This window comes from Aquarana catesbeiana, linkage group LG13, assembly GCF_042186555.1.
Source record: "Aquarana catesbeiana isolate 2022-GZ linkage group LG13, ASM4218655v1, whole genome shotgun sequence".
NCBI classification, from domain to species: Eukaryota; Metazoa; Chordata; class Amphibia; order Anura; family Ranidae; genus Aquarana; species Aquarana catesbeiana.
The window spans coordinates 139,207,503-139,232,214 of NC_133336.1; positions in this window are offsets into that span (position 1 = coordinate 139,207,503).

The following is a 24,712-nucleotide window of genomic DNA, read 5'->3' on the forward strand; positions in this document are numbered from 1 at the left end:
TAGTGCGACCTCTGCACAGTGTTCAGCTAAAGCTACAAGTTAGTGTAGTGCATCCTCCTCACAGAGTTCAGCTAAAGCTACAAGTTAGTGTAGTGCTTCTTACTCACAATGTTCAGCTAAAACTACAAGTTAGTGTAGTGAGACCTCTGCACAGTGTTCAGCTAAAGCTACAAGTTAGTGTAGTGCGTGCTCTGAACAGTATTCAGCTAAAACCACAAGTTAGTGTAGTGCGACCTCCTCACAGTGTTCAGCTAAAGCTACAGGTTAGTTTGGTGTGACCTCTACACAGTGTTCAGCTAAAGCTACAAGTTAGTGTAGTGCGACCTCAGCACAGTATTAAACTAAAGCTACAAGTTAATGTAGTGCATCCTCTGAACAGTGTTCATCTAAAGCTACAAGTTAGTTTAGTGCATCCTCCTCATAGTGTTCAGCTAAAGCTACAGGTTACTTTGGTGTGACCTCTGCACAGTGTTCAGCTAAAGCTACAAGTTAGTGTAGTGCGACCTCAGCACAGTGTACAGCTAAAGCTACAAGTTAATGTAGTGCATCCTCTGCACAGTGTTCAGCTAAAGCCACAAGTTAGTGTAGTGCGTCCTCCTCACAGTGTTCAGCTAAAGCTACAAGTTAGTGTAGTGCGTCCTCCTCACAGTGTTCAGCTAAAACTACAAGTTAGTGTAGTGCGACCTCTGCACTGTGTTCAGCTAAAGCTGCCAGTTAGTTTAGTGCGACCTCTGCACAGTGTTCAGCTAAAGCTACAAGTTAATGTAGTGCGTGCTCTGAACAGTGTTCAGCTAAAACTACAAGTTAGTGTAGTGTGACCTCTGCACAGTGTTCAACTAAAGCTACAAGTTAGTGTAGTGCGACCTCTGCACAGTGTTCAACTAAAGCTACAAGTTAGTGTAGTGCTTCCTCCTCACAGTGTTCAGCTAAAGCTACTAGTTAGTGTAGTGCGTCCTCCTCACAGTGTTCAGCTAAAGCTACAAGTTAGTGTAGTGCGACCTCAGCACAGTGTTAAGCTAAAGCTACAAGTTAATGTAGTGCATCCTCTGAACAGTGTTCATCTAAAGCTACAAGTTAGTTTAGTGCATCCTCCTCATAGTGTTCAGCTAAAGCTACAGGTTACTTTGGTGTGACCTCTGCACAGTGTTCAGCTAAAGCTACAAGTTAGTGTAGTGCGACCTCAGCACAGTGTACAGCTAAAGCTACAAGTTAATGTAGTGCGTCCTCTGCACAGTGTTCAGCTAAAGCTGCAAGTTAGTGTAGTGCGTCCTCCTCACAGTGTTCAGCTAAAGCTACAAGTTAGTGTAGTGCGACCTCTGCACAGTGTTCAACTAAAGCTACAAGTTAGTGTAGTGCGACCTCTGCACAGTGTTCAGCTAAAGCTACAAGTTAGTGTAGTGCGTGCTCTGAACAGTGTTCAGCTAAAGCTACAAGTTAGTGTAGTGCTTCCTCCTCACAGTGTTCAGCTAAAGCTACAAGTTAGTGTAGTGCGTCCACCTCACAGTGTTCAGCTAAAGCTACAGGTTAGTTTAGTGTGAACTCTGCACAGTGTTCAGCTAAAGCTACAAGTTAGTGTAGTGCGTCCTCCTCACAGTGTTCAGCTAAAGCTACAAGTTAGTTTAGTGTGACCTCTGCACAGTGCTCAGCTAAAGCTACAAGTTAGTGTAGTGTGTGCTCTGAACAGAGTTTAGCTAAAACTATAATTTAGTGTAGTGCGACCTCTGCACAGTGTTCAGCTAAAGCTACAAGTTAGTGTAGTGCATCCTCTAAACAGTGTTCAGCTAAAGGTACAAGTTAGTGTAGTGTGTCCTCATAACAGTGTTCAGCTAAAGCTACAAGTTAGTTTAGTGTGACCTCTGTACAGTGTTCAGCTAAAGCTACAAGTTAGTGTAAGGCGTCCTCCTCACAGTGTTCAGCTAAAACTACAAGTTAATGTAGAGCATCCTCTGAACAGTGTTCCTCTAAAGCTACAAGTTAGTGTAGTGCGTCCTCCTCACAGGGTTCAGCTAAAGCTACAGGTTAGTTTGGTGTGACTTCTGCACAGTGTTCAGCTAAAGCTACAAGTTAGTGTAGTGCGACCTCAGCACAGTGTTAAGCTAAAGCTACAAGTTAATGTAGTGCATCCTCTGAACAGTGTTCATCTAAAGCTACAAGTTAGTTTAGTGCATCCTCCTCATAGTGTTCAGCTAAAGCTACAGGTTACTTTGGTGTGACCTCTGCACAGTGTTCAGCTAAAGCTACAAGTTAGTGTAGTGCGACCTCAGCACAGTGTACAGCTAAAGCTACAAGTTAATGTAGTGCGTCCTCTGCACAGTGTTCAGCTAAAGCTACAAGTTAGTGTAGTGCGTCCTCCTCACAGTGTTCAGCTAAAGCTACAAGTTAGTGCAGTGCATCCTCCTCACAGTGTTCAGCTAAAACTACAAGTTAGTGTAGTGCGACCTCTGCACAGTGTTCAGCTAAAGCTACAAGTTAGTTTAGTGCGACCTCTGCACAGTGTTCAGCTAAAGCTACAAGTTAGTGTAGTGCGTGCTCTGAACAGTGTTCAGCTAAAGCTACAAGTTAGTGTAATGTGACCTCTGCACAGTGTTCAGCTAAAGCTACAAGTTAGTGTAGTGCGTGCTCTGAACAGTGTTCAGCTAAAGTTACAAGATAGTGTAGTGCTTCCTCCTCACAGTTTTCAGCTAAAGCTACAAGTTAGTGTAGTGCGTCCTCCTCACAGTGTTCAGCTAAAGCTACAGGTTAGTTTAGTGTGACCTCTGCACAGTGTTCAGCTAAAGCTACAAGTTAGTGTAGTGCGTCATCCTCACCGTGTTCAGCTAGAACTACAAGTTAGTGTATTGTGACCTCCTCACAGTGTTCAGCTAAAGCTACAAGTTAGTTTAGTGCGACCTCTGCACAGTGTTCAGCTAAAGCTACAAGTTAGTTTAGTGCGACCTCTGCACAGTGTTCAGCTAAAGCTACAAGTTAATGTAGTGCGTGCTCTGAACAGTGTTCAGCTAAAACTATAAGTTAGTGTAGTGCGACCACTGCACAGTGTTCAGCTAAAGCTACAAGTTAGTGTAGTGCATCCTCCTTACAGTGTTCAGCTAAAGCTACAAGTTAGTGTAGTGCATCCTCCTCACAGTGTTCAGCTAAAACTACAAGTTAGTGTAGTGCGACCTCTGCACAGTGTTCAGCTAAAGCTACAAGTTAGTGTAGTGTGTCCTCCTCACAGTGTTCAGCTAAAGCTACAAGTTAGTGTAGTGCGTCCTCCTCACAGTGTTCAGCTAAAACTACAAGTTAGTGTAGTGTGACCTCTGCACAGTGTTCAGCTAAAGCTACAAGTTAGTTTAGTGCGACCTCTGCACAGTGTTCAGCTAAAGCTACAAGTTAGTGTAGTGCGTGCTCTGAACAGTGTTCAGCTAAAGCTACAAGTTAGTGTAGTGTGTCCTCTGAACAGTGTTCATCTAAAGCTACAAGTTAGTGTAGTGCATCATCCTCACAGTGTTCAGCTAAAGCTACAAGTTAGTGTAGTGTGTCCTCCTCACAGTGTTCAGCTAAAGCTACAGGTTAGTTTGGTGTGACCTCTGCACAGTGTTCAGCTAAAGCTACAAGTTAGTGTAGTGCGACCTCAGCACAGTGTACAGCTAAAGATACAAGTTAATGTAGTGCGTCCTCTACACAGTGTTCAGCTAAAGCTACAAGTTAGTGTAGTGCGTCCTCCTCACAGTGTTCACCTAAAGCTACAAGTTAGTGTAGTGCATCCTCCTCACAGTGTTCAGCTAAAACTACAAGTTAGTGTAGTGCGACCTCTGCACAGTGTTCAGCTAAAGCTACAAGTTAGTTTAGTGTGACCTCTGCACAGTGTTCAGCTAAAGCTACAAGTTAGTGTAGTGCATGCTCTGAACAGTGTTCAGCTAAAACTAAAAGTTAGTGTAGTGCGACCTCTGCACAGTGTTCAGCTAAAGCTACAAGTTAGTGTAGTGCATCCTCCTCACAGTGTTCAGCTAAAGCTACAAGTTAGTGTAGCGCGTCCTCCTCACAGTGTTCAGCTAAAACTACAAGTTAGTGTAGTGCAACCTCTGCACAGTGTTCAGCTAAAGCTACAAGTTAGTGTAGTGTGTGCTCTGAACAGTGTTCAGCTAAAACTACAAGTTAGTGTAGTGTGACCTCTGCACAGTGTTCAGCTAAAGCTACAAGTTAGTGTAGTGTGTCCTCCTCAGAGTGTTCAGCTAAAGGTACAAGTTAGTGTAGTGCATCCTCCTCACAGTGTTCAGCTAAAACTACAAGTTAGTGTAGTGCGACCTCTGCACAGTGTTCAGCTAAAGCTACAAGTTAGTTTAGTGCGACCTCTGCACAGTGTTCAGCTAAAGCTACAAGTTAGTGTAGTGCGTGCTCTGAACAGTGTTCAGCTAAAGCTACAAGTTAGTGTAGTGTGTCCTCTGAACAGTGTTCATCTAAAGCTACAAGTTAGTGTAGTGCATCCTCCTCACAGTGTTCAGCTAAAGCTACAAGTTAGTGTAGTGCGTCCTCCTCACAGTGTTCAGCTAAAGCTACAGGTTAGTTTGGTGTGACCTCAGCACAGTGTACAGCTAAAGCTGCAAGTTAATGTAGTGCGTCCTCTGCACAGTGTTCAGATAAAGCTACAAGTTAGTGTAGTGCATCCTCCTCACAGTGTTCAGCTAAAACTACAAGTTAGTGTAGTGCGACCTCGGCACAGTGTTCAACTAAAGCTACAAGTTAGTTTGGTGCGACCTCTGCGCAGTGTTCAGCTAAAGCTACAAGTTAGTGTAGTGCGTGCTCTGAACAGTGTTCAGCTAAAGCTACAAGTTAGTGTAGTGTGACCTCTGCACAGTGTTCAGCTAAAGCTGCAAGTTAGTGTAGTGCTTCCTCCTCACAGTTTTCAGCTAAAGCTACAAGTTAGTGTAGTGCGTCCTCCTCACAGTGTTCAGCTAAAGCTACAGGTTAGTTTAGTGTGACCTCTGCACAGTGTTCAGCTAAAGCTACAAGTTAGTGTAGTGCATCCTCCTCACAGTGTTCAGCTAGAACTACAAGTTAGTGTAGTGTGACCTCCTCACAGTGTTCAGCTAAAGCTACAAGTTAGTTTAGTGCGACCTCTGCACAGTGTTCAGCTAAAGCTACAAGTTAGTGTAGTGCATGCTCTGAACAGTGTTCAGCTAAAACTACAAGTTAGTGTAGTGCGACCTCTGCACAGTGTTCAGCTAAAGCTACAAGTTAGTGTAGTGCGTGCTCTGAACAGTGTTCAGCTAAAGCTACAAGTTAGTGTAGTGCGTCCTCCTCACAGTGTTCAGCTAAAACTACAAGTTAGTGTAGTGCGACCTCTGCACAGTGTTCAGCTAAAGCTACAAGTTAGTTTAGTGCGACCTCTGCACAGTGTTCAGCTAAAGCTACATGTTAATGTAGTGTGTGCTCTGAACAGTGTTCAGCTAAAACTACAAGTTAGTGTAGTGCGACCTCTGCACAGTGTTCAGCTAAAGCTACAAGTTAGTGTAGTGCATCCTCCTCACAGAGTTCAGCTAAAGCTACAAGTTAGTGTAGTGCTTCTTACTCACAATGTTCAGCTAAAACTACAAGTTAGTGTAGTGAGACCTCTGCACAGTGTTCAGCTAAAGCTACAAGTTAGTGTAGTGCGTGCTCTGAACAGTATTCAGCTAAAACCACAAGTTAGTGTAGTGCGACCTCCTCACAGTGTTCAGCTAAAGCTACAGGTTAGTTTGGTGTGACCTCTACACAGTGTTCAGCTAAAGCTACAAGTTAGTGTAGTGCGACCTCAGCACAGTATTAAACTAAAGCTACAAGTTAATGTAGTGCATCCTCTGAACAGTGTTCATCTAAAGCTACAAGTTAGTTTAGTGCATCCTCCTCATAGTGTTCAGCTAAAGCTACAGGTTACTTTGGTGTGACCTCTGCACAGTGTTCAGCTAAAGCTACAAGTTAGTGTAGTGCGACCTCAGCACAGTGTACAGCTAAAGCTACAAGTTAATGTAGTGCATCCTCTGCACAGTGTTCAGCTAAAGCCACAAGTTAGTGTAGTGCGTCCTCCTCACAGTGTTCAGCTAAAGCTACAAGTTAGTGTAGTGCGTCCTCCTCACAGTGTTCAGCTAAAACTACAAGTTAGTGTAGTGCGACCTCTGCACTGTGTTCAGCTAAAGCTGCCAGTTAGTTTAGTGCGACCTCTGCACAGTGTTCAGCTAAAGCTACAAGTTAATGTAGTGCGTGCTCTGAACAGTGTTCAGCTAAAACTACAAGTTAGTGTAGTGTGACCTCTGCACAGTGTTCAACTAAAGCTACAAGTTAGTGTAGTGCGACCTCTGCACAGTGTTCAACTAAAGCTACAAGTTAGTGTAGTGCTTCCTCCTCACAGTGTTCAGCTAAAGCTACTAGTTAGTGTAGTGCGTCCTCCTCACAGTGTTCAGCTAAAGCTACAAGTTAGTGTAGTGCGACCTCAGCACAGTGTTAAGCTAAAGCTACAAGTTAATGTAGTGCATCCTCTGAACAGTGTTCATCTAAAGCTACAAGTTAGTTTAGTGCATCCTCCTCATAGTGTTCAGCTAAAGCTACAGGTTACTTTGGTGTGACCTCTGCACAGTGTTCAGCTAAAGCTACAAGTTAGTGTAGTGCGACCTCAGCACAGTGTACAGCTAAAGCTACAAGTTAATGTAGTGCGTCCTCTGCACAGTGTTCAGCTAAAGCTGCAAGTTAGTGTAGTGCGTCCTCCTCACAGTGTTCAGCTAAAGCTACAAGTTAGTGTAGTGCGACCTCTGCACAGTGTTCAACTAAAGCTACAAGTTAGTGTAGTGCGACCTCTGCACAGTGTTCAGCTAAAGCTACAAGTTAGTGTAGTGCGTGCTCTGAACAGTGTTCAGCTAAAGCTACAAGTTAGTGTAGTGCTTCCTCCTCACAGTGTTCAGCTAAAGCTACAAGTTAGTGTAGTGCGTCCACCTCACAGTGTTCAGCTAAAGCTACAGGTTAGTTTAGTGTGAACTCTGCACAGTGTTCAGCTAAAGCTACAAGTTAGTGTAGTGCGTCCTCCTCACAGTGTTCAGCTAAAGCTACAAGTTAGTTTAGTGTGACCTCTGCACAGTGCTCAGCTAAAGCTACAAGTTAGTGTAGTGTGTGCTCTGAACAGAGTTTAGCTAAAACTATAATTTAGTGTAGTGCGACCTCTGCACAGTGTTCAGCTAAAGCTACAAGTTAGTGTAGTGCATCCTCTAAACAGTGTTCAGCTAAAGGTACAAGTTAGTGTAGTGTGTCCTCATAACAGTGTTCAGCTAAAGCTACAAGTTAGTTTAGTGTGACCTCTGTACAGTGTTCAGCTAAAGCTACAAGTTAGTGTAAGGCGTCCTCCTCACAGTGTTCAGCTAAAACTACAAGTTAATGTAGAGCATCCTCTGAACAGTGTTCCTCTAAAGCTACAAGTTAGTGTAGTGCGTCCTCCTCACAGGGTTCAGCTAAAGCTACAGGTTAGTTTGGTGTGACTTCTGCACAGTGTTCAGCTAAAGCTACAAGTTAGTGTAGTGCGACCTCAGCACAGTGTTAAGCTAAAGCTACAAGTTAATGTAGTGCATCCTCTGAACAGTGTTCATCTAAAGCTACAAGTTAGTTTAGTGCATCCTCCTCATAGTGTTCAGCTAAAGCTACAGGTTACTTTGGTGTGACCTCTGCACAGTGTTCAGCTAAAGCTACAAGTTAGTGTAGTGCGACCTCAGCACAGTGTACAGCTAAAGCTACAAGTTAATGTAGTGCGTCCTCTGCACAGTGTTCAGCTAAAGCTACAAGTTAGTGTAGTGCGTCCTCCTCACAGTGTTCAGCTAAAGCTACAAGTTAGTGCAGTGCATCCTCCTCACAGTGTTCAGCTAAAACTACAAGTTAGTGTAGTGCGACCTCTGCACAGTGTTCAGCTAAAGCTACAAGTTAGTTTAGTGCGACCTCTGCACAGTGTTCAGCTAAAGCTACAAGTTAGTGTAGTGCGTGCTCTGAACAGTGTTCAGCTAAAGCTACAAGTTAGTGTAATGTGACCTCTGCACAGTGTTCAGCTAAAGCTACAAGTTAGTGTAGTGCGTGCTCTGAACAGTGTTCAGCTAAAGTTACAAGATAGTGTAGTGCTTCCTCCTCACAGTTTTCAGCTAAAGCTACAAGTTAGTGTAGTGCGTCCTCCTCACAGTGTTCAGCTAAAGCTACAGGTTAGTTTAGTGTGACCTCTGCACAGTGTTCAGCTAAAGCTACAAGTTAGTGTAGTGCGTCATCCTCACCGTGTTCAGCTAGAACTACAAGTTAGTGTATTGTGACCTCCTCACAGTGTTCAGCTAAAGCTACAAGTTAGTTTAGTGCGACCTCTGCACAGTGTTCAGCTAAAGCTACAAGTTAGTGTAGTGCGTGCTCTGAACAGTGTTCAGCTAAAGCTACAAGTTAGTGTAGTGTGTCCTCTGAACAGTGTTCATCTAAAGCTACAAGTTAGTGTAGTGCATCCTCCTCACAGTGTTCAGCTAAAGCTACAAGTTAGTGTAGTGTGACCTCTGCACAATGTTCAGCTAAAGCTGCAAGTTAGTTTAGTGCGACCTCTGCACAGTGTTCAGCTAAAGCTACAAGTTAATGTAGTGCGTGCTCTGAACAGTGTTCAGCTAAAACTACAAGTTAGTGTAGTGCGACCTCTGCACAGTGTTCAACTAAAGCTACAAGTTAGTGTAGTGCGACCTCTGCACAGTGTTCAACTAAAGCTACAAGTTAGTGTAGTGCTTCCTCCTCGCAGTGTTCAGCTAAAGCTACTAGTTAGTGTAGTGCATCCTCCTCACAGTGTTCAGCTAAAGCTACAAGTTAGTGTAATGCGACCTCAGCACAGAGTTAAGCTAAAGCTACAAGTTAATGTAGTGCATCCTCTGAACAGTGTTCATCTAAAGCTACAAGTTAGTTTAGTGCATCCTCCTCATAGTGTTCAGCTAAAGCTACAGGTTAATTTGGTGTGACCTCTGCACAGTGTTCAGCTAAAGCTACAAGTTAGTGTAGTGCGACCTCAGCACAGTGTACAGCTAAAGCTACAAGTTAATGTAGTGCGTCCTCTGCACAGTGTTCAGCTAAAGCTACAAGTTAGTGTAGTGCGTCCTCCTCACAGTGTTCAGCTAAAGCTACAAGTTAGTGTAGTGCATCCTCCTCATAGTGTTCAGCTAAAACTAAAAGTTAGTATAGTGCGACCTCTGCACAGTGTTCAGCTAAAGCTACAAGTTAGTTTAGTGCGACCTCTGCACAGTGTTCAGCTAAAGCTACAAGTTAGTGTAGTGCGTGCTCTGAACAGTGTTCAGCTAAAGCTACATGTTAGTGTAATGTGACCTCTGCACAGTGTTCAGCTAAAGCTACAAGTTAGTGTAGTGCATGCTCTGAACAGTGTTCAGCTAAAGTTACAAGATAGTGTAGTGCTTCCTCCTCACAGTTTTCAGCTAAAGCTACAAGTTAGTGTAGTGAGTCCTCCTCACAGTGTTCAGCTAAAGCTACAGGTTAGTTTAGTGTGACCTCTGCACAGTGTTCAGCTAAAGCTACAAGTTAGTGTAGTGCGTCATCCTCACAGTGTTCAGCTAGAACTACAAGTTAGTGTAGTGTGACCTCCTCACAGTGTTCAGCTAAAGCTACAAGTTAGTTTAGTGCGACCTCTGCACAGTGTTCAGCTAAAGCTACAAGTTAGTGTAGTACATGCTCTGAACAGTGTTCAGCTAAAACTACAAGTTAGTGTAGTGCGACCTCTGCACAGTGTTCAGCTAAAGCTACAAGTTAGTGTAGTGCGTGCTCTGAACAATGTTCAGCTAAAGCTACAAGTTAGTGTAGTGCGTCCTCCTCACAGTGTTCAGCTAAAGCTACAAGTTAGTGTAGTGCGTCCTCCTTACAGTGTTCAGCAAAAACTACAAGTTAGTGTAGTGCGACCTCTGCACAGTGTTCAGCTAAAGCTACAAGTTAGTTTAGTGCGACCTCTGCACAGTGTTCAGCTAAAGCTACAAGTTAGTGTAGTGCGTGCTCTGAACAGTGTTCAACTAAAGCTACAAGTTAGTGTAGTGCATGCTCTGAACAGTGTTCAGCTAAAGCTACAAGTTAGTGTAGTGTGACCTCTGCACAGTGTTCAGCTAAAGCTACAAGTTAGTGTAGTGCGTGCTCTGAACAGTGTTCAGCTAAAGCTACAAGTTAGTGTAGTGCTTCCTCCTCACAGTTTTCAGCTAAAGCTACAAGTTAGTGTAGTGCGTTCTCCTCACAGTGTTCAGCTAAAGCTACAGGTTAGTTTAGTGTGACCTCTGCACAGTGTTCAGCTAAAGCTACAAGTTAGTGTAGTGCGTCCTCCTCACAGTGTTCAGCTAGAACTACAAGTTAGTGTAGTGTGACCGCCTCACAGTGTTCAGCTAAAGCTAAAAGTTAGTTTAGTGCGACCTCTGCACAGTGTTCAGCTAAAGCTACAAGTTAGTGTAGTGCATGCTCTGAACAGTGTTCAGCTAAAACTACAAGTTAGTGTAGTGCGACCTCTGCACAGTGTTCAGCTAAAGCTACAAGATAGTGTAATGCGTCCTCTGAACAGTGTTCAGCTAAAGCTACAAGTTAGTGTAGTGCGTGCTCTGAACAGTGTTCAGCTAAAGCTACAAGTTAGTGTAGTGCGTCCTCCTCACAGTGTTCAGCTAAAACTACAAGTTAGTGTAGTGCGACCTCTGCACAGTGTTCATCTAAAGCTACAAATTAGTTTAGTGCGACCTCTGCACAGTGTTCAGCTAAAGCTACAAGTTAATGTAGTGCGTGCTCTGAACAGTGTTCAGCTAAAACTATAAGTTAGTGTAGTGCGACCTCTGCACAGTGTTCAGCTAAAGCTACAAGTTAGTGTAGTGCATCCTCCTCACAGTGTTCAGCTAAAGCTACAAGTTAGTGTAGTGCGTCCTCCTCACAGTGTTCAGCTAAAACTACAAGTTAGTGTAGTGAGACCTCTGCACAGTGTTCAGCTAAAGCTACAAGTTAGTGTAGTGCGTCCTCCTCACAGTGTTTAGCTAAAGCTACAAGTTAGTGTAGTGCGTCCTCCTCACAGTGTTCAGCAAAAACTACAAGTTAGTGTAGTGCGACCTCTGCACAGTGTTCAGCTAAAGCTACAAGTTAGTTTAGTGCGACCTCTGCACAGTGTTCAGCTAAAGCTACAAGTTAGTGTAGTGCATGCTCTGAACAGTGTTCAGCTAAAGCTACAAGTTAGTGTAGTGCGTGCTCTGAACAGTGTTCAGCTAAAGCTACAAGTTAGTGTAGTGTGACCTCTGCACAGTGTTCAGCTAAAGCTACAAGTTAGTGTAGTGCGTGCTCTGAATAGTGTTCAGCTAAAACTATAAGTTAGTGTAGTGCATCCTCCTCACAGTGTTCAGCTAAAACTACAAGTTAGTGTAGTGCGACCTCTGCACAGTGTTCAGCTAAAGCTACAGGTTAGTTTAGTGTGACCTCTGCACAGTGTTCAGCTAAAGCTACAAGTTAGTGTAGTGCGTCCTCCTCACAGTGTTCAGCTAGAACTACAAGTTAGTGTAGTGTGACCTCCTCACAGTGTTCAGCTAAAGCTACAAGTTAGTTTAGTGCGACCTCTGCACAGTGTTCAGCTAAAGCTACAAGTTAGTGTAGTGCATGCTCTGAACAGTGTTCAGCTAAAACTAAAAGTTAGTGTAGTGCGACCTCTGCACAGTGTTCAGCTAAAGCTACAAGTTAGTGTAGTGCGTGCTCTGAACAGTGTTCAGCTAAAGCTACAAGTTAGTGTAGTGCGTCCTCCTCACAGTGTTCAGCTAAAACTACAAGTTAGTGTAGTGCGACCTCTGCACAGTGTTCAGCTAAAGCTACAAGTTAGTGTAGTGCGTGCTCTGAACAGTGTTCAGCTAAAGCTACAAGTGAGTGTAGTGCGTCCTCCTCACAGTGTTCAGCTAAAACTACAAGTTAGTGTAGTGCGACCTCTGCACAGTGTTCAGCTAAAGCTACAAGTTAGTTTAGTGCGACCTCTGCACAGTGTTCAGCTAAAGCTACAAGTTAATGTAGTGCGTGCTCTGAACAGTGTTCAGCTAAAACTATAAGTTAGTGTAGTGCGACCACTGCACAGTGTTCAGCTAAAGCTACAAGTTAGTGTAGTGCATCCTCCTTACAGTGTTCAGCTAAAGCTACAAGTTAGTGTAGTGCATCCTCCTCACAGTGTTCAGCTAAAACTACAAGTTAGTGTAGTGCGACCTCTGCACAGTGTTCAGCTAAAGCTACAAGTTAGTGTAGTGTCCTCCTCACAGTGTTCAGCTAAAACTACAAGTTAGTGCAGTGCGACCTCTGCACAGTGTTCAGCTAAAGCTACAAGTTGGTGTAGTGTGTGCTCTGAACAGTGTTCAGCTAAAACTACAAGTTAGTGTAGTGCGACCTCTGCACAGTGTTCAGCTAAAGCTACAAGTTAGTGTAGTGTGTCCTCCTCACAGTGTTCAGCTAAAGCTACAAGTTAGTGTAGTGCGTCCTCCTCACAGTGTTCAGCTAAAACTACAAGTTAGTGTAGTGCGACCTCTGCACAGTGTTCAGCTAAAGCTACAAGTTAGTTTAGTGCGACCTCTGCACAGTGTTCAGCTAAAGCTACAAGTTAGTGTAGTGCGTGCTCTGAACAGTGTTCAGCTAAAGCTACAAGTTAGTGTAGTGTGTCCTCTGAACAGTGTTCATCTAAAGCTACAAGTTAGTGTAGTGTGTCCTCCTCACAGTGTTCAGCTAAAGCTACAGGTTAGTTTGGTGTGACCTCTGCACAGTGTTCAGCTAAAGCTACAAGTTAGTGTAGTGCGACCTCAGCACAGTGTACAGCTAAAGATACAAGTTAATGTAGTGCGTCCTCTGCACAGTGTTCAGCTAAAGCTACAAGTCAGTGTAGTGCGTCCTCCTCACAGTGTTCACCTAAAGCTACAAGTTAGTGTAGTGCATCCTCCTCACAGTGTTCAGCTAAAACTACAAGTTAGTGTAGTGCGACCTCTGCACAGTGTTCAGCTAAAGCTACAAGTTAGTTTAGTGTGACCTCTGCACAGTGTTCAGCTAAAGCTACAAGTTAGTGTAGTGCATGCTCTGAACAGTGTTCAACTAAAACTAAAAGTTAGTGTAGTGCGACCTCTGCACAGTGTTCAGCTAAAGCTACAAGTTAGTGTAGTGCATCCTCCTCACAGTGTTCAGCTAAAGCTACAAGTTAGTGTAGCGCGTCCTCCTCACAGTGTTCAGCTAAAACTACAAGTTAGTGTAGTGCAACCTCTGCACAGTGTTCAGCTAAAGCTACAAGTTAGTGTAGTGTGTGCTCTGAACAGTGTTCAGCTAAAACTACAAGTTAGTGTAGTGTGACCTCTGCACAGTGTTCAGCTAAAGCTACAAGTTAGTGTAGTGTGTCCTCCTCAGAGTGTTCAGCTAAAGCTACAAGTTAGTGTAGTGCATCCTCCTCACAGTGTTCAGCTAAAACTACAAGTTAGTGTAGTGCGACCTCTGCACAGTGTATAGCTAAAGCTACAAGTTAGTTTACTGCGACCTCTGCACGGTGTTCAGCTAAAGCTACAAGTTAGTGTAGTGCGTGCTCTGAACAGTGTTCAGCTAAAGCTACAAGTTAGTGTAGTGTGTCCTCTGAACAGTGTTCATCTAAAGCTACAAGTTAGTGTAGTGCATCCTCCTCACAGTGTTCAGCTAAAGCTACAACTTAGTGTAGTGCGTCCTCCTCACAGTGTTCAGCTAAAGCTACAGGTTAGTTTGGTGTGACCTCAGCACAGTGTACAGCTAAAGCTGCAAGTTAATGTAGTGCGTCCTCTGCACAGTTTTCAGATAAAGCTACAAGTTAGTGTAGTGCATCCTCCTCACAGTGTTCAGCTAAAACTACAAGTTAGTGTAGTGCGACCTCGGCACAGTGTTCAACTAAAGCTACAAGTTAGTTTGGTGCGACCTCTGCGCAGTGTTCAGCTAAAGCTACAAGTTAGTGTAGTGCGTGCTCTGAACAGTGTTCAGCTAAAGCTACAAGTTAGTGTAGTGTGACCTCTGCACAGTGTTCAGCTAAAGCTGCAAGTTAGTGTAGTGCTTCCTCCTCACAGTTTTCAGCTAAAGCTACAAGTTAGTGTAGTGCGTCCTCCTCACAGTGTTCAGCTAAAGCTACAGGTTAGTTTAGTGTGACCTCTGCACAGTGTTCAGCTAAAGCTACAAGTTCGTGTAGTGCATCCTCCTCACAGTGTTCAGCTAGAACTACAAGTTAGTGTAGTGTGACCTCCTCACAGTGTTCAGCTAAAGCTACAAGTTAGTTTAGTGCGACCTCTGCACAGTGTTCAGCTAAAGCTACAAGTTAATGTAGTGCGTGCTCTGAACAGTGTTCAGCTAAAGCTACAAGTTAGTGTAGTGTGTCCTCTGAACAGTGTTCATCTAAACCTACAATTTAGTGTAGTGCATCCTCCTCACAGTGTTCAACTAAAGCTACAAGTTAGTGTAGTGCTTCCTCCTCACAGTGTTCAGCTAAAGCTACTAGTTAGTGTAGTGCGTCCTCCTCACAGTGTTCAGCTAAAGCTACAGGTTAGTTTAGTGTGACCTCTGCACAGTGTTCAGCTAAAGCTACAAGTTAGTGTAGTGCGTCCTTCTCACAGTGTTTAGCTAAAATTACAAGTTAGTGTAGTGTGACCTCCTCACAGTGTTCAGCTAAAGCTACAAGTTAGTTTAGTGCGACCTCTGCACAGTGTTCAGCTAAAGCTACAAGTTAGTGTAGTGCATGCTCTGAACAGTGTTCAGCTAAAACTACAAGTTAGTGTAGTGCGACCTCTGCACAGTGTTCAACTAAAGCTACAAGTTAGTGTAGTGCGACCTCTGCACAGTGTTCAGCTAAAGCTACAAGTTAGTGTAGTGCGTGCTCTGAACAGTGTTCAGCTAAAGCTAAAAGTTAGTGTAGTGCTTCCTCCTCACAGTGTTCAGCTAAAGCTACAAGTTAGTGTAGTGCGTCCACCTCACAGTGTTCAACTAAAGCTACAGGTTAGTTTAGTGTGACCTCTGCACAGTGTTCAGCTAAAGCTACAAGTTAGTGTAGTGCGTCCTCCTCACAGTGTTCAGCTAAAACTACAAGTTAGTGTAGTGCGACCTCTGCACAGTGTTCAGCTAAAGCTACAAGTTAGTTTAGTGTGACCTCTGCACAGTGTTCAGCTAAAGCTACAAGTTAGTGTAGTGTGTGCTCTGAACAGAGTTCAGCTAAAACTATAAGTTAGTGTAGTGCGACCTCTGCACAGTGTTCAGCTAAAGCTACAAGTTAGTGTAGTGCATCCTCTAAACAGTGTTCAGCTAAAGGTACAAGTTAGTGGAGTGTGTCCTCATAACAGTGTTCAGCTAAAGCTACAAGTTAGTTTAGTGTGACCTCTGTACAGTGTTCAGCTAAAGCTACAAGTTAGTGTAAGGCGTCCTCCTCACAGTGTTCAGCTAAAGCTACAAGTTAGTGTAGTGCGTCCTCCTTACAGTGTTCAGCAAAAACTACAAGTTAGTGTAGTGCGACCTCTGCACAGTGTTCAGCTAAAGCTACAAGTTAGTTTAGTGCGACCTCTGCACAGTGTTCAGCTAAAGCTACAAGTTAGTGTAGTGCGTGCTCTGAACAGTGTTCAGCTAAAGCTACAAGTTAGTGTAGTGCATGCTCTGAACAGTGTTCAGCTAAAGCTACAAGTTAGTGTAGTGTGACCTCTGCACAGTGTTCAGCTAAAGCTACAAGTTAGTGTAGTGCGTGCTCTGAACAGTGTTCAGCTAAAGCTACAAGTTAGTGTAGTGCTTCCTCCTCACAGTTTTCAGCTAAAGCTACAAGTTAGTGTAGTGCGTTCTCCTCACAGTGTTCAGCTAAAGCTACAGGTTAGTTTAGTGTGACCTCTGCACAGTGTTCAGCTAAAGCTACAAGTTAGTGTAGTGCGTCCTCCTCACAGTGTTCAGCTAGAACTACAAGTTAGTGTAGTGTGACCTCCTCACAGTGTTCAGCTAAAGCTACAAGTTAGTTTAGTGCGACCTCTGCACAGTGTTCAGCTAAAGCTACAAGTTAGTGTAGTGCATGCTCTGAACAGTGTTCAGCTAAAACTACAAGTTAGTGTAGTGCGACCTCTGCACAGTGTTCAGCTAAAGCTACAAGATAGTGTAATGCGTCCTCTGAACAGTGTTCAGCTAAAGCTACAAGTTAGTGTAGTGCGTGCTCTGAACAGTGTTCAGCTAAAGCTACAAGTTAGTGTAGTGCGTCCTCCTCACAGTGTTCAGCTAAAACTACAAGTTAGTGTAGTGCGACCTCTGCACAGTGTTCATCTAAAGCTACAAATTAGTTTAGTGCGACCTCTGCACAGTGTTCAGCTAAAGCTACAAGTTAATGTAGTGCGTGCTCTGAACAGTGTTCAGCTAAAACTATAAGTTAGTGTAGTGCGACCTCTGCACAGTGTTCAGCTAAAGCTACAAGTTAGTGTAGTGCATCCTCCTCACAGTGTTCAGCTAAAGCTACAAGTTAGTGTAGTGCGTCCTCCTCACAGTGTTCAGCTAAAACTACAAGTTAGTGTAGTGAGACCTCTGCACAGTGTTCAGCTAAAGCTACAAGTTAGTGTAGTGCGTCCTCCTCACAGTGTTTAGCTAAAGCTACAAGTTAGTGTAGTGCGTCCTCCTCACAGTGTTCAGCAAAAACTACAAGTTAGTGTAGTGCGACCTCTGCACAGTGTTCAGCTAAAGCTACAAGTTAGTTTAGTGCGACCTCTGCACAGTGTTCAGCTAAAGCTACAAGTTAGTGTAGTGCATGCTCTGAACAGTGTTCAGCTAAAGCTACAAGTTAGTGTAGTGCGTGCTCTGAACAGTGTTCAGCTAAAGCTACAAGTTAGTGTAGTGTGACCTCTGCACAGTGTTCAGCTAAAGCTACAAGTTAGTGTAGTGCGTGCTCTGAACAGTGTTCAGCTAAAGCTAAAAGTTAGTGTAGTGCTTCCTCCTCACAGTTTTCAGCTAAAGCTACAAGTTAGTGTAGTGCGTTCTCCTCACAGTGTTCAGCTAAAGCTACAGGTTAGTTTAGTGTGACCTCTGCACAGTGTTCAGCTAAAGCTACAAGTTAGTGTAGTGCGTCCTCCTCACAGTGTTCAGCTAGAACTACAAGTTAGTGTAGTGTGACCTCCTCACAGTGTTCAGCTAAAGCTACAAGTTAGTTTAGTGCGACCTCTGCACAGTGTTCAGCTAAAGCTACAAGTTAGTGTAGTGCATGCTCTGAACAGTGTTCAGCTAAAACTTCAAGTTAGTGTAGTGCGACCTCTGCACAGTGTTCAGCTAAAGCTACAAGATAGTGTAATGCGTTATCTGAACAGTGTTCAGCTAAAGCTACAAGTTAGTGTAGTGCGTGCTCTGAACAGTGTTCAGCTAAAGCTACAAGTTAGTGTAGTGCGTCCTCCTCACAGTGTTCAGCTAAAACTACAAGTTAGTGTAGTGCGACCTCTGCACAGTGTTCATCTAAAGCTACAAATTAGTTTAGTGCGACCTCTGCACAGTGTTCAGCTAAAGCTACAAGTTAATGTAGTGCGTGCTCTGAACAGTGTTCAGCTAAAACTATAAGTTAGTGTAGTGCGACCTCTGCACAGTTTTCAGCTAAAGCTACAAGTTAGTGTAGTGCATCCTCCTCACAGTGTTCAGCTAAAGCTACAAGTTTGTGTAGTGCGTCCTCCTCACAGTGTTCAGCTAAAACTACAAGTTAGTGTAGTGAGACCTCTGCACAGTGTTCAGCTAAAGCTACAAGTTAGTGTAGTGCGTCCTCCTCACAGTGTTTAGCTAAAGCTACAAGTTAGTGTAGTGCGTCCTCCTCACAGTGTTCAGCAAAAACTACAAGTTAGTGTAGTGCGACCTCTGCACAGTGTTCAGCTAAAGCTACAAGTTAGTTTAGTGCGACCTCTGCACAGTGTTCAGCTAAAGCTACAAGTTAGTGTAGTGCATGCTCTGAACAGTGTTCAGCTAAAGCTACAAGTTAGTGTAGTGCGTGCTCTGAACAGTGTTCAGCTAAAGCTACAAGTTAGTGTAGTGTGACCTCTGCACAGTGTTCAGCTAAAGCTACAAGTTAGTGTAGTGCGTCCTCTGAATAGTGTTCAGCTAAAACTATAAGTTAGTGTAGTGCATCCTCCTCACAGTGTTCAGCTAAAACTACAAGTTAGTGTAGTGCGACCTCTGCACAGTGTTCAGCTAAAGCTACAGGTTAGTTTAGTGTGACCTCTGCACAGTGTTCAGCTAAAGCTACAAGTTAGTGTAGTGCGTCCTCCTCACAGTGTTCAGCTAGAACTACAAGTTAGTGTAGTGTGACCTCCTCACAGTGTTCAGCTAAAGCTACAAGTTAGTTTAGTGCGACCTCTGCACAGTGTTCATCTAAAGCTACAAGTTAGTGTAGTGCATGCTCTGAACAGTGTTCAGCTAAAACTAAAAGTTAGTGTAGTGCGACCTCTGCACAGTGTTCAGCTAAAGCTACAAGTTAGTGAAGTGCGTGCTCTGAACAGTGTTCAGCTAAAGCTACAAGTTAGTGTAATGCGTCCTCCTCACAGTGTTCAGCTAAAACTACAAGTTAGTGTAGTGCGACCTCTGCACAGTGTTCAGCTAAAGCTACAAGTTAGTGTAGTGCGTGCTCTGAACAGTGTTCAGCTAAAGCTACAAGTTAGTGTAGTGCGTCCTCCTCACAGTGTTCAGCTAAAACTACAAGTTAGTGTAGTGCGACCTCTGCACAGTGTTCAGCTAAAGCTACAAGTTAGTTTAGTGCGACCTCTGCACAGTGTTCAGCTAAAGCTACAAGTTAATGTAGTGCGTGCTCTGAACAGTGTTCAGCTAAAACTATAAGTTAGTGTAGTGCGACCACTGCACAGTGTTCAGCTAAAGCTACAAGTTAGTGTAGTGCATCCTCCTTACAGTGTTCAGCTAAAGCTACAAGTTAGTGTAGTGCATCCTCCTCACAGTGTTCAGCTAAAACTACAAGTTAGTGTAGTGCGACCTCTGCACAGTGTTCAGCTAAAGCTACAAGTTAGTGTAGTGTCCTCCTCACAGTGTTCAGCTAAAACTACAAGTTAGTGCAGTGCGACCTCTGCACAGTGTTCAGCTAAAGCTACAAGTTAGTGTAGTGTGTGCTCTGAACAGTGTTCAGCTAAAACTACAAGTTAGTGTAGTGCGACCTCTGCACAGTGTTCAGCTAAAGCTACAAGTTAGTGTAGTGTGTCCTCCTCACAGTGTTCAGCTAAAGCTACAAGTTAGTGTAGTGCGTCCTCCTCACAGTGTTCAGCTAAAACTACAAGTTAGTGTAGTGCGACCTCTGCACAGTGTTCAGCTAAAGCTACAAGTTAGTTTAGTGCGACCTCTGCACAGTGTTCAGCTAAAGCTACAAGTTAGTGTAGTGCGTGCTCTGAACAGTGTTCAGCTAAAGCTACAAGTTAGTGTAGTGTGTCCTCTGAACAGTGTTCATCTAAAGCTACAAGTTAGTGTAGTGCATCATCCTCACAGTGTTCAGCTAAAGCTACAAGTTAGTGTAGTGTGTCCTCCTCACAGTGTTCAGCTAAAGCTACAGGTTAGTTTGGTGTGACCTCTGCACAGTGTTCAGCTAAAGCTACAAGTTAGTGTAGTGCGACCTCAGCACAGTATACAGCTAAAGATACAAGTTAATGTAGTGCGTCCTCTGCACAGTTTTCAGCTAAAGCTACAAGTTAGTGTAGTGCGTCCTCCTCACAGTGTTCACCTAAAGCTACAAGTTAGTGTAGTGCATCCTCCTCACAGTGTTCAGCTAAAACTACAAGTTAGTGTAGTGCGACCTCTGCACAGTGTTCAGCTAAAGCTACAAGTTAGTTTAGTGTGACCTCTGCACAGTGTTCAGCTAAAGCTACAAGTTAGTGTAGTGCATGCTCTGAACAGTGTTCAGCTAAAACTAAAAGTTAGTGTAGTGCGACCTCTGCACAGTGTTCAGCTAAAGCTACAAGTTAGTGTAGTGCATCCTCCTCACAGTGTTCAGCTAAAGCTACAAGTTAGTGTAGCGCGTCCTCCTCACAGTGTTCAGCTAAAACTACAAGTTAGTGTAGTGCAACCTCTGCACAGTGTTCAGCTAAAGCTACAAGTTTGTGTAGTGTGTGCTCTGAACAGTGTTCAGCTAAAACTACAAGTTAGTGTAGTGTGACCTCTGCACAGTGTTCAGCTAAAGCTACAAGTTAGTGTAGTGTGTCCTCCTCAGAGTGTTCAGCTAAAGCTACAAGTTAGTGTAGTGCATCCTCCTCACAGTGTTCAGCTAAAATTACAAGTTAGTGTAGTGCGACCTCTGCACAGTGTTCAGCTAAAGCTACAAGTTAGTTTACTGCGACCTCTGCACAGTGTTCAGCTAAAGCTACAAGTTAGTGTAGTGCGTGCTCTGAACAGTGTTCAGCTAAAGCTACAAGTTAGTGTAGTGTGTCCTCTGAACAGTGTTCATCTAAAGCTACAAGTTAGTGTAGTGCATCCTCCTCACAGTGTTCAGCTAAAGCTACAACTTAGTGTGGTGTGACCTCAGCACAGTGTACAGCTAAAGCTGCAAGTTAATGTAGTGCGTCCTCTGCACAGTGTTCAGATAAAGCTACAAGTTAGTGTAGTGCATCCTCCTCACAGTGTTCAGCTAAAACTACAAGTTAGTGTAGTGCGACCTCGGCACAGTGTTCAACTAAAGCTACAAGTTAGTGTAGTGCATGCTCTGAACAGTGTTCAGCTAAAACTACAAGTTAGTGTAGTGCGACCTCTGCACAGTGTTCAGCTAAAGCTACAAGTTAGTGTAGTGCGACCTCTGCACAGTGTTCAGCTAAAGCTACAAGTTAGTGTAGTGCGTGCTCTGAACAGTGTTCAGCTAAAGCTACAAGTTAGTGTAGTGCGTCCTCCTCACAGTGTTCAGCTAAAACTACAAGTTAGTGTAGTGCGACCTCTGCACAGTGTTCAGCTAAAGCTACAAGTTAGTTTAGTGCGACCTCTGCACAGTGTTCAGCTAAAGCTACAAGTTAATGTAGTGCGTGCTCTGAACAGTGTTCAGCTAAAACTACAAGTTAGTGTAGTGCGACCTCTGCACAGTGTTCAGCTAAAGCTACAAGTTAGTGTAGTGCATCCTCCTCACAGAGTTCAGCTAAAGCTACAAGTTAGTGTAGTGCTTCTTACTCACAGTGTTCAGCTAAAACTACAAGTTAGTGTAGTGAGACCTCTGCACAGTAAAAGTAAAGATGGCTAGATGGTACCAGAAGATACAGCACCTCATCCCCTAAATAGTCAAACATTAAATGGGTGTGTGGACAGGGGATTATAGCGGTGCTAGGGTCAGGAAGATTAGAGAAGAAAAGATAAAACAAAAGATACTAAAATTACAATTTTATTAATAGTCTATCAAAAATACAATGTACATTATAAACAATTCATACAGTAATTATACAAATTTTGTGGATACATGTACTGTAAGTGACCCTAAGAATGGTCAAGTGGGCCAGATGGCAAGTGGCCGTTGAAGGAGGGGGGGCTCGTTTTCCTACATGTTTCGCCAAAACATTGGCTTCTTCAGGGAACAGGAGCTCATAGGGTGGATAATATAAAAAATTCTGTGTGGTGGACATGAAAACACATGTTAGAAATATTAATTTAACCAAACACTGCATAGTAAAAACAATGACACACTGCAATTGAGGCTGGACATTCATGCGACCCTAAGCTCCACACCACTAAACGAAACTGCGGACATACCTGGGGCGTCAGTGCCCAAGACGGGAGGGAAGAGAGGGAGAGGGGGAACACAGCCACCCAAGGAGATCCCCACCGGGGAGCAGGCAGACCGCGCCGTAAATTATGCCTGCAGGGGGCATACAGTAGACCTGGCAAAGGAATGTAAAGATAGGGTATATGAGTAACCGGCCAGTCCCTCAGTTCCTATGGACGAGGGACGTGCCTGCATTCGCTCTGCACACAGCTACAAGGCAAACTTCTGCCTTTCAAAACACCCTGACTTCATGTTGTTTACATGAATTATTTATTATTTCTTTACATACTTTTTAGAACTTATTTTGGACCGGCCTCTTACTTTGGTGGTTAACACTGATTTTCTCAAGCAACACGGTGTGCTTCATGATGAATTAGGTAACAGATTCCTTTTCACTAGTCTCACCTGTGCCCAAGTACATTTTAAAGCTTCCATTTCCCTACCTTTCTGATCCTCCTTTTTTCCTTTATATTTCATATAGGATCCACTGTTACTTTTATCCCTTTTTCATCCCAGCACCGGTACCATATACCTGTGATTGTACAGCTATGAGAATCTTTTCTTACAGCAGATTCCATCAAGTAAGTATAGGCATAAACTACCATATCTGGCCCCAGTTAACAACAGCTAGACCCCTAACACTATCCATTTTTCTAATTAGGCCTGCTTTAAGTGGTCTGCAGATATGGTTCAACCTTGATGTCCCTTCCTTGCTGTGTGCATACATATATCACAGGCATTTCCTGATCTTGCCTCTCTACAGCTTTTAGATATACATGTAAGTTCGCACCTCTTCCAGAGATATAGATACATTTATACCTATTTATATACATATATTTTTTATTCTCTTTTTAATACAATGCACATATGCGCAATCCTCTATTCCTGGAATAACTACCACAGTGCATTATGACACATGACTATCTTTACATTCCTTTGCCAGGTCTACTGTATGCCCCCTGCAGGCATAATTTACGGCGCGGTCTGCCTGCTCCCCGGTGGGGATCTCCTTGGGTGGCTGTGTTCCCCCTCTCCCTCTCTTCCCTCCCGTCTTGGGCACTGACGCCCCAGGTATGTCCGCAGTTTCGTTTAGTGGTGTGGAGCTTAGGGTCGCATGAATGTCCAGCCTCAATTGCAGTGTGTCATTGTTTTTACTATGCAGTGTTTGGTTAAATTAATATTTCTAACATGTGTTTTCATGTCCACCACACAGAATTTTTTATATTATCCACCCTATGAGCTCCTGTTCCCTGAAGAAGCCAATGTTTTGGCGAAACATGTAGGAAAACGAGCCCCCCCTCCTTCAACGGCCACTTGCCATCTGGCCCACTTGACCATTCTTAGGGTCACTTACAGTACATGTATCCACAAAATTTGTATAATTACTGTATGAATTGTTTATAATGTACATTGTATTTTTGATAGACTATTAATAAAATTGTAATTTTAGTATCTTTTGTTTTATCTTTTCTTCTCTAATCTTCCTGACCCTAGCACCGCTATAATCCCCTGTCCACACACCCATTTAATGTTTGACCTCTGCACAGTGTTCAGCTAAAGTTACAAGTTAGTGTAGTGCGTGCTCTGAACAGTATTCAGCTAAAACTACAAGTTAGTGTAGTGCGACCTCTGCACAGTGTTCAGCTAAAGCTACAAGTTAGTGTAGTGCGTGCTCTGAATAGTATTCAGCTAAAACTACAAGTTAGTGTAGTGCGACCTCTGCACAGTGTTCAGCTAAAGCTACAAGTTAGTGTAGTGTGTCCTCCTCACAGTGTTCAGCTAAAGCTACAAGTTAGTGTAGTGCATCCTCCTCACAGTGTTCAGCTAAAACTACAAGTTAGTGTAGTGCAACCTCTGCACAGTGTTCAGCTAAAGCTACAAGTTAGTTTAGTGCGACCTCTGCACAGTGTTCAGCTAAAGCTACAAGTTAATGTAGTGCGTGCTCTGAACAGTGTTCAGCTAAAGCTACAAGTTAGTGTAGTGTGTCCTCTGAACAGTGTTCATCTAAAGCTACAATTTAGTGTAGTGCATCCTCCTCACAGTGTTCAACTAAAGCTACAAGTTAGTGTAGTGCTTCCTCCTCACAGTGTTCAGCTAAAGCTACTAGTTAGTGTAGTGCGTCCTCCTCACAGTGTTCAGCTAAAGCTACAGGTTAGTTTAGTGTGACCTCTGCACAGTGTTCAGCTAAAGCTACAAGTTAGTGTAGTGCGTCCTCCTCACAGTGTTTAGCTAAAATTACAAGTTAGTGTAGTGTGACCTCCTCACAGTGTTCAGCTAAAGCTACAAGTTAGTTTAGTGCGACCTCTGCACAGTGTTCAGCTAAAGCTACAAGTTAGTGTAGTGCATGCTCTGAACAGTGTTCAGCTAAAACTACAAGTTAGTGTAGTGCGACCTCTGCACAGTGTTCAACTAAAGCTACAAGTTAGTGTAGTGCGACCTCTGCACAGTGTTCAGCTAAAGCTACAAGTTAGTGTAGTGCGTGCTCTGAACAGTGTTCAGCTAAAGCTAAAAGTTAGTGTAGTGCTTCCTCCTCACAGTGTTCAGCTAAAGCTACAAGTTAGTGTAGTGCGTCCACCTCACAGTGTTCAACTAAAGCTACAGGTTAGTTTAGTGTGACCTCTGCACAGTGTTCAGCTAAAGCTACAAGTTAGTTTAGTGTGACCTCTGCACAGTGTTCAGCTAAAGCTACAAGTTAGTGTAGTGTGTGCTCTGAACAGAGTTCAGCTAAAACTATAAGTTAGTGTAGTGCGACCTCTGCACAGTGTTCAGCTAAAGCTACAAGTTAGTGTAGTGCATCCTCTAAACAGTGTTCAGCTAAAGGTACAAGTTAGTGGAGTGTGTCCTCATAACAGTGTTCAGCTAAAGCTACAAGTTAGTTTAGTGTGACCTCTGTACAGTGTTCAGCTAAAGCTACAAGTTAGTGTAAGGCGTCCTCCTCACAGTGTTCAGCTAAAACTACAAGTTAATGTAGAGCATCCTCTGAACAGTGTTCATCTAAAGTTACAAGTTAGT